A 7,413-nucleotide genomic window follows, 5' to 3' on the forward strand; every position below is an offset into this window, starting at 1 on the left:
ACACTCTCATGGTTTGAGGAACTAAAACACATGCTAACACTCCGTGTTATAACAGATGATTTCAGACGATATAATCACAAAGTATTATAGATAGGTTTGGGTCGACTCAATATGATCGTTCTTCAAATGTCATACCCTCAATATTGTTTTAGGACTATCGTTACACTTAACGATATCCTAAGATCCGGAAAACATGATCACCAACAACACTTGAGACAGTCTTTGAGAGGCGAGACCGAGAACCTATTGTTACAGTTTATCATTCCACGCGTGCATATGAGTTTTCACTGAATCGCATATTCCAGGCTCATAGCAGTTATAGCATGGAATATAAACTCTTAACTATGAATATGAAAATATAATGATACAATATTATTGCCTCTAGGGCATATTTTCAACAAACAGAAGTAATAGTAGCGTGGGAAACAACCCCGCTTTATACTTTTTAGTTAGCTGTAGCGTGCTAGTAGTAGCACGGCCACCCGCGCTACTACTAGCCTTTTACCCCACGCCACTACTAAGCTTATCCCTAGTAGTTATATCTTTCCTATGCAAAATTTTAGAAATGATCCCTTTAAAGAAAAGACACTAGCGACATCATGCCCGCGAACATACGTTCGGACGCCACCCGTTCAACTCTATCTCTTAAAAACAATGAATCATTTATAGATTTTAACTAAATTTTACAATGCAAAACATCTCTAAAAACAACTAAAACTACTCTAGAATTCCCGTTGGAGGTGAGGTCGATAAACTAACTCTGCGCTAGAACCATCGGCCTAGTCGTCGTTGGCAACCAACACCAACTACTACATGTACAATGTTCTAGATCAAAATCCAAAAAATTACAAAGTACGTAACTCATACAATTAAGAATTATAATAAAATCTCTTGGAGACATCTTCCCTGTGGTATCAAACGTTCCAAATCGAAATAACGACAAAATTTCAATATAGAGACTGCAATTGGACTGTATTAGTACTGCAACTCGTTCACCTGCAAGAGCTTGATTACCAATAAAGGTTTATGAGTGCCTATCCAGAAAGATGGTAAGTCATGAGCAATGAAAGTACTTGGGTCGGGGATCATTCCCTAGAAGTGCAGGTCACCGAACCACAAAATTCCACCATAATGTCAAGGCAAGATTACAACTCCACCAAAAATTAACCAACAAAAGCAATATCACATAATAACCTAACTTAGCAGATCCGAGTGATCAGCTCTGCAAGACAGTGGCCTCTCTTGGTTCATGGCACCGTCACAATGAACCTGAGTAATTTATTCGCGAAAGACCACGGTGATCACCTATGCCAACGAAGACTGTAAATTCCTTGAAGATCTACCCCCTTCCCATAGCAATCAACTGGTTGTGGACATACACTTTGATAAGGCTACCTATGGCGGTGGTAGGTAGGAGCGTAGTGTTGAGTATATGTGTTGTGCATATCTGTGTATTGGGTCCACCTTCTAGTTCCTTGTATAGCTGAGGTTATGGCCCACCTCGTGTACATCATATATATGTGCCTTTGCACATGAGCAATACATTGTGCAATCCCAACAATATACATGGTATCAGTTTTTAGATTCTAACCCTAACCTTCCGCCGCCGCCGCCGCCGCCGCGCACCTCCCCTGTGCCGCCGCCGCCCGCGCGTCCGCGCCGGCCGCCGCTCCTCTCAGCCGCGCGCTACCCAGCGCCGCCAGCCTCGCCTAATCCGCTCGACGGTCTTGCGTGCTACCCGCCCAATCGCTGCCTCACCCGATCCGCTCGACGGTCTTGCGTGCTACCCGCCCAATCGCTGCCTCACCCGATCCGCTCGCCAGCATCGCTCGCCTGCGGCCATCAAACAATCAAGTGGTCGTGCGTATCTATTGGTGCTGGAATCGATCAAGGCAACGATCGATTGGCTAGTTGACTCCGTGCGTGTATCACGTGATTGTTGCAGCCGGAAGTACTAGTACTAGTACACGTCCAAGAAAAATCGATCAGCTAATTGAGGCTGGCTTTGCACCGAGGGGTTGATCGGAATCCAGCGTTTTGCTTCATTCGTCATCGTCGTTCGTCGCCGGAAGTATTCGGCGTCTGCTGCCGCCCAACCACGCCGACTGCCGCCGTCGGACCAGCGATGGCATCCGTCGGCCTGTCCACCACCGTTTCTGCCATCCCGCCGCCGGTGCCCTACAGCATGGCCCCGCCGCCATACGGGGCGGCCGCCACCTACGACGTGCCCGTTCCCACACACGGGTATCTTACATACAGGGCATACGGGGCTCCGCCCGCAACCACGTACGGGGTTCCGCCTGCATACGAGTCTTCCGGGTATTGGTGGGGGTCGTCAGCAGGCCAGCAGCCTCCCGCTCCTTCCGTGCATCATGCGTACTTCGCGGCTCCGCAACTGTATGGAGAGTACCCACCGCCCCAGCTGAGCGGCGACTACGGCCTCCCCATGGCGTGTCCGTCCCCCTCGCTTGCCGCCGGCGCCCTGGGACCCGGTGCTCCTCACCGGGCTGCATGCCACTCCTACGCTGAACAACTACACCGGAGGTGATGATTGGTACATGGACACCGGGCTACGGCTTACATGTTTGCTCATCCTGGTAATCTTGCCTCCTTCACTTCCGTCACCACCGATCACCGCATCATTGTCGGCGATGGTTCCACACTCCCTATCACACATGTCGGGCACACTTCTTTTCCTTCTACTTCCATGCCTATTACTTTGTCTAACATACTTGTGTCACCTCATCTTATTAAGAACCTTGTTTCCGTTCGTCGTTTAACTGGTGAAAATCCTGTTATTGTTGAATTTGACGAGTTTAGATTTTGTGTCAAGGATGCTCAAATCAGGATGGTACTTCACCGATGTGACAGCCTCGACGAGCTCTATCCGGTGCATTCGCCGTCCACCTCCACCACCGTACCAGTTGCTCTCTCCGCCGGCGTCGATCTCTGGCATGCTCGTTTGGGTCATCCCAATCCCGTTACACTTCGTCATATTCTTAGGAGTTTTGGTTTTAGTTGTCATAAGATAGAGGATCACACCTGTCATGCCTGTCGTGTCGGTAAACATGTTCGCCTCCCGTTTAATGACTCCACCACCATAGCTTCTTTTCCTTTTCAGTTGATTCATAGCGATGTGTGGACCTCTCCGGTTCCTAGTAATTCGGGCTATTTATATTATCTGGTTATCCTTGATGATTATTCTCATTATGTGTGGAATTTTCCTTTGCGCAGAAAGTCGGATGCACTCCCCACTTTGACGGATTTTTACTCCTATGTCAGCACGCAGTTTGGGCGTCCCATCCTTGCTCTTCAGACTGACAATGGAAAAGAGTTCGACAATCTTGCTTTCCGCACTTTTCTGTCGCACCACGACACAGTTTTTCGTCTCATATGCCCGTATACTTCCCAGCAGAACGGTCGAGCCGAACGTATCCTTCGCACTCTAAACGACTGCGTTCGCACGCTCCTGTTCCATGCTAATGTGCCGCCTCGTTTCTGGCCGGACGCACTCGCCACTGCTTCTCTTCTCCTTAACCTTCGCCCTTGCCGCCCACAGTGGAACTATGCACCTCACCATCTTCTCTTCGGTACGCCCCCTTCTTATGATGGCTTGCGTATTTTCGGGTGCCTTTGCTATCCTAGCATTGTCGACTCCGCTCCTCACAAACTCGCACCTCGTTCTGTCGCTTGCATTTTCATCGGCTACCCCTCCAACTCCAAGGGATATCGGTGCTACGATCCTGTCTCCCACCGTGTGTTCACTTCCCGGCACGTTTACTTTGATGAGCATGTGTTTCCGTTTCACCAGGTAGCCCCGGCTATTCCTCCCGCCACCGGTGACGCGGGCTCCTCGACGCCTCTCCCAGGGCACTCGCGCGCCTCTCTTGACCCGCCCCTGGCTTTGAGGCGCGCCCCCCGCATGCGGCGCCTCCTACAATCGTGGCACCGGCGCCCCCGGCACTCCCGACGTTGGCTCCCGCGGCCCTCGCGGTCCCCTCGGCGCCCTCGGCCCCCTCGGCCCCCGCGGCCCCCTCGGCGCCCGCGATGCCTGCGGCCCCCCCGGCGCCTGTGGCTGGTCCGGTCACCCACGCACGTGCGGGCGTTTTTCGCCCGAGCTCACGCTATGCCTCGGATGACTACGTCCATGTGGCGTCCACCTCTGATCCGTCGCCGTTGCCGTCCTCCGTTTGAGCTGCTCTTCGTGACCCGCTCTGGATGCATGGCTGCGATGCAGGAGGAGTTTGACGCCCTGTTGCGCAACCGGACGTGGCAGCTTGTTCCCCGTCCCCGGCACGCCAACGTGATTACCGGGAAGTGGGTCTTTAAACACAAGCTCCGTCCTAATGGTACCCTTGATCGCTACAAAGCGCGCTGGGTCGTTCGTGGCTTCCGGCAACGTGCTGGCATCGACTTCACCGACACCTTCGCTCCGGTCGTCAAGCCCGGCACGATACGCACGGTTCTCCATCTTGCGGTCTCCCGTGCTTCGCCAGTGCACCAGATGGACGTCTCCAACGCCTTCCTCCATGGTCACCTCGAGGAGCAGGTCTTCTGCCAGCAGCCCACCAGATTTGTTGACCCGGCACTTCCCGACCACGTGTGCCTGCTTTTGCGGTCCTTGTACGGACTCAAACAGGCTCCGCGCGCTTGGTACCAGCGCATCGCGGCGTTCCTACACCAGCTTGGGTTCCGTTCCACCCGCTCGGACGCGTCACTCTTCGTCTATCATCACGGCTCTGACACGGCCTACTTGCTGCTCTATGTCGACGACATCATCCTGACAGGCATGTACAGCTGGCCTCCTCAGCCAGCTCACTGATCGTCTTCGCGCTGAGTTCGCCATCAAGGACTTGGGTCCTTTGCACTACTTCCTCGGTGTTGAGGTGGTGCGACGTCCGGATGGCTTCTTTCTTCATCAGCGGAAGTACGCCCATGAGCTCCTGGATCGCGCTGGCATGCTTAACTGCAAGCCCGCCGCTACGCCTGTTGATACGAAGGCCAAGCTCTCTACCTCGGATGGTTCTCCCACTTCGGATGCTGCATTCTACCGGTCCATCGTTGGTGCTCTCCAGTATCTCACTCTGACTCGACCGGAGATTCAGTACGCCGTACAGCAGGTGTGTCTTCATATGCATGCTCCTCGGGATGTTCACTGGGCCGCTGTCAAGCGGATTCTTCGCTACGTCTGCGGCACTATGGAGCTCGGCATCACGCTCTTCGCCTCCGCCGACACCGCCCTCACCGCCTATACCGATGCAGACTGGGCGGGCTGCCCTGACACTCGTCGCTCCACCTCAGGCTATTGTGTCTTCCTTGGACCATCACTCATATCATGGTCGTCCAAGCGGCAGCCTACGGTCTCTCGCTCCAGTGCTGAGGCTGAGTATCGTGCGGTGGCCAACGTCGTCGCCGAGTGTTCGTGGCTTCGCCAGTTGCTCCAGGAGCTCTCTTGTCCTGTGGATCGTACTACGGTGGTCTACTGTGACAACGTCTCGGCTGTCTACCTCTCCGCCAACCCGGTCCATCATCGTCGAACCAAGCATATTGAGTTAGATATCCACTTTGTTCGGGAACAGGTGGCCCTTGGCCATATTCGTGTTCTACACGTCCCTACTTCCCAACAATTTGCAGATATCATGACCAAGGGCTTGCCTACGGCGTCATTTGAGGAGTTTCGGTCCAGTCTTTGCGTCAGCAGCGGTGCCGCTTCGACTGCGGGGGGGGGGGGGGGGGGGGGTGTTGAGTATATGTGTTGTGCATATCTGTGTATTGGGCCCACCTCCTAGTTCCTTGTATAGCCGAGGTCATGGCCCACCTCTTGTACATCATATATACGTGCCTTTGCACATGAGCAATACATTGTGCAATCCCAACAACATACAAGTAGAATGATAAAGCCCGATCCATAAGTCCATGAAGAATAGTCAATGACAAGTGTGTCCATAGCTCATTGTGAGTCACTCCCTCTCATCCTTCCATGAATGGGCCTTAGCTAGTTGGGCCTCTTTTAGATTTGAGATCATTTGCTTCGTGCCTTCTTTGTTGACTTACTCCATTTTAGGTTCGCTTCTCTTTGATTTGTTGATCATGACAATTTGCTTGCACTTTCGTGAACTCCCTTGGACCTTGTCGACTATTTTGGAATTTTGCTAACCACCTTGGACTTTTGTTGACCAGCAATGTAGGACTAGTTGAGACCACGGATATGATTATTTATTCCCACAACAACGTGGTCATATTCATGGTACATTGTCCTCGTCAAAGGGTGTCTTGAGAATGTAGATATGCCATTTCATTTTGTTCGACTGGATTTAGTCAGGACAATTTGAAAACAAAAGTTGGTACTTTTCTATGAAAAATAAGGATCAATATATTACCAAGTATATATATAATTATATAATTTGCTTGGGTATTTTGTATCAACATATTAAGTATATGCAGGGCCGGCTCTGGGGGTAGGCCACCTTGGCCTGGGCCAAGGGCCCCGGTCTAGGGGGGGGGGGGGCATCATCAGATACATATAAGACTATATATACATCTATTTGGCTGGAAAAAATGAATCAGTACAGGCCCAGCCCAACTACGGGAGAGGAAAAGGCACGAGCCTGGCATACTACATCGATTGATTCGATCGACTGAATCGCATCTCGGCATCTACGTCTGGTCCTGGTCGCCTCGGGGGCTCGTCCGCCTCCGCCTGCTGCTCTCTCTGTCTCTCGAAGACTCGCACGGACGCCCGGCCGGCCGGCCGCTGGCTACTGCAATCAGGTGGCCCTTTAATCCTTGATTCCGTGATCCCCGTCTTGATTTTCTTGGTACGGTTGATTTTCTTGCTTTCTTGGCGTAAATGTATTTATCTTTTCAGTTTCATCATCTTTCTAGTCGTATTGATCTATTGATTTTTTTGCAGCTTTAGGATTTAGGTGTTACAATGACGAAACCTAAGTCCGGTGCTGCGAAAAGGAAACAAAAAAACTAGAGAATCAATTCATTGAGTCACAAAAAGGTGCTATAAAAATGTTTTTTCCAGTGTTGAGTACTGTTGATAATCAAAGACGAGAATCTGAACCCGGACAAGATGATGATCATAATTCAAACGATGATCATGAAGTTAACGATCAGTCAAGGACCCTTTTTTCAACTTGGCCAAGGGCCCCGGAAAACATAGAGCCGGCCCTGAGTATATGATAATCTAATTTGCATTCTTATGCTTAGTTCTTTAATTTTAAATTCATTCAATATCAATCCATCCTTTTATGTTAGGTTCTGGCTGGGTCATCGAAGTCAACCTTTATATGAAAAATAGAGAATATCTACGAACAAAACATATGAACTTGAATAGAGAAAAACATTTTCAAGAATATCTAACATTAGTTAACCCATCAAAGATATCAACATTCATTTCAATTA

This window comes from Triticum urartu, chromosome 7A (assembly GCF_056163025.1).
Source record: "Triticum urartu cultivar PI428250 chromosome 7A, HENAU_Tu73, whole genome shotgun sequence".
Taxonomy (NCBI): Eukaryota; Viridiplantae; Streptophyta; class Magnoliopsida; order Poales; family Poaceae; genus Triticum; species Triticum urartu.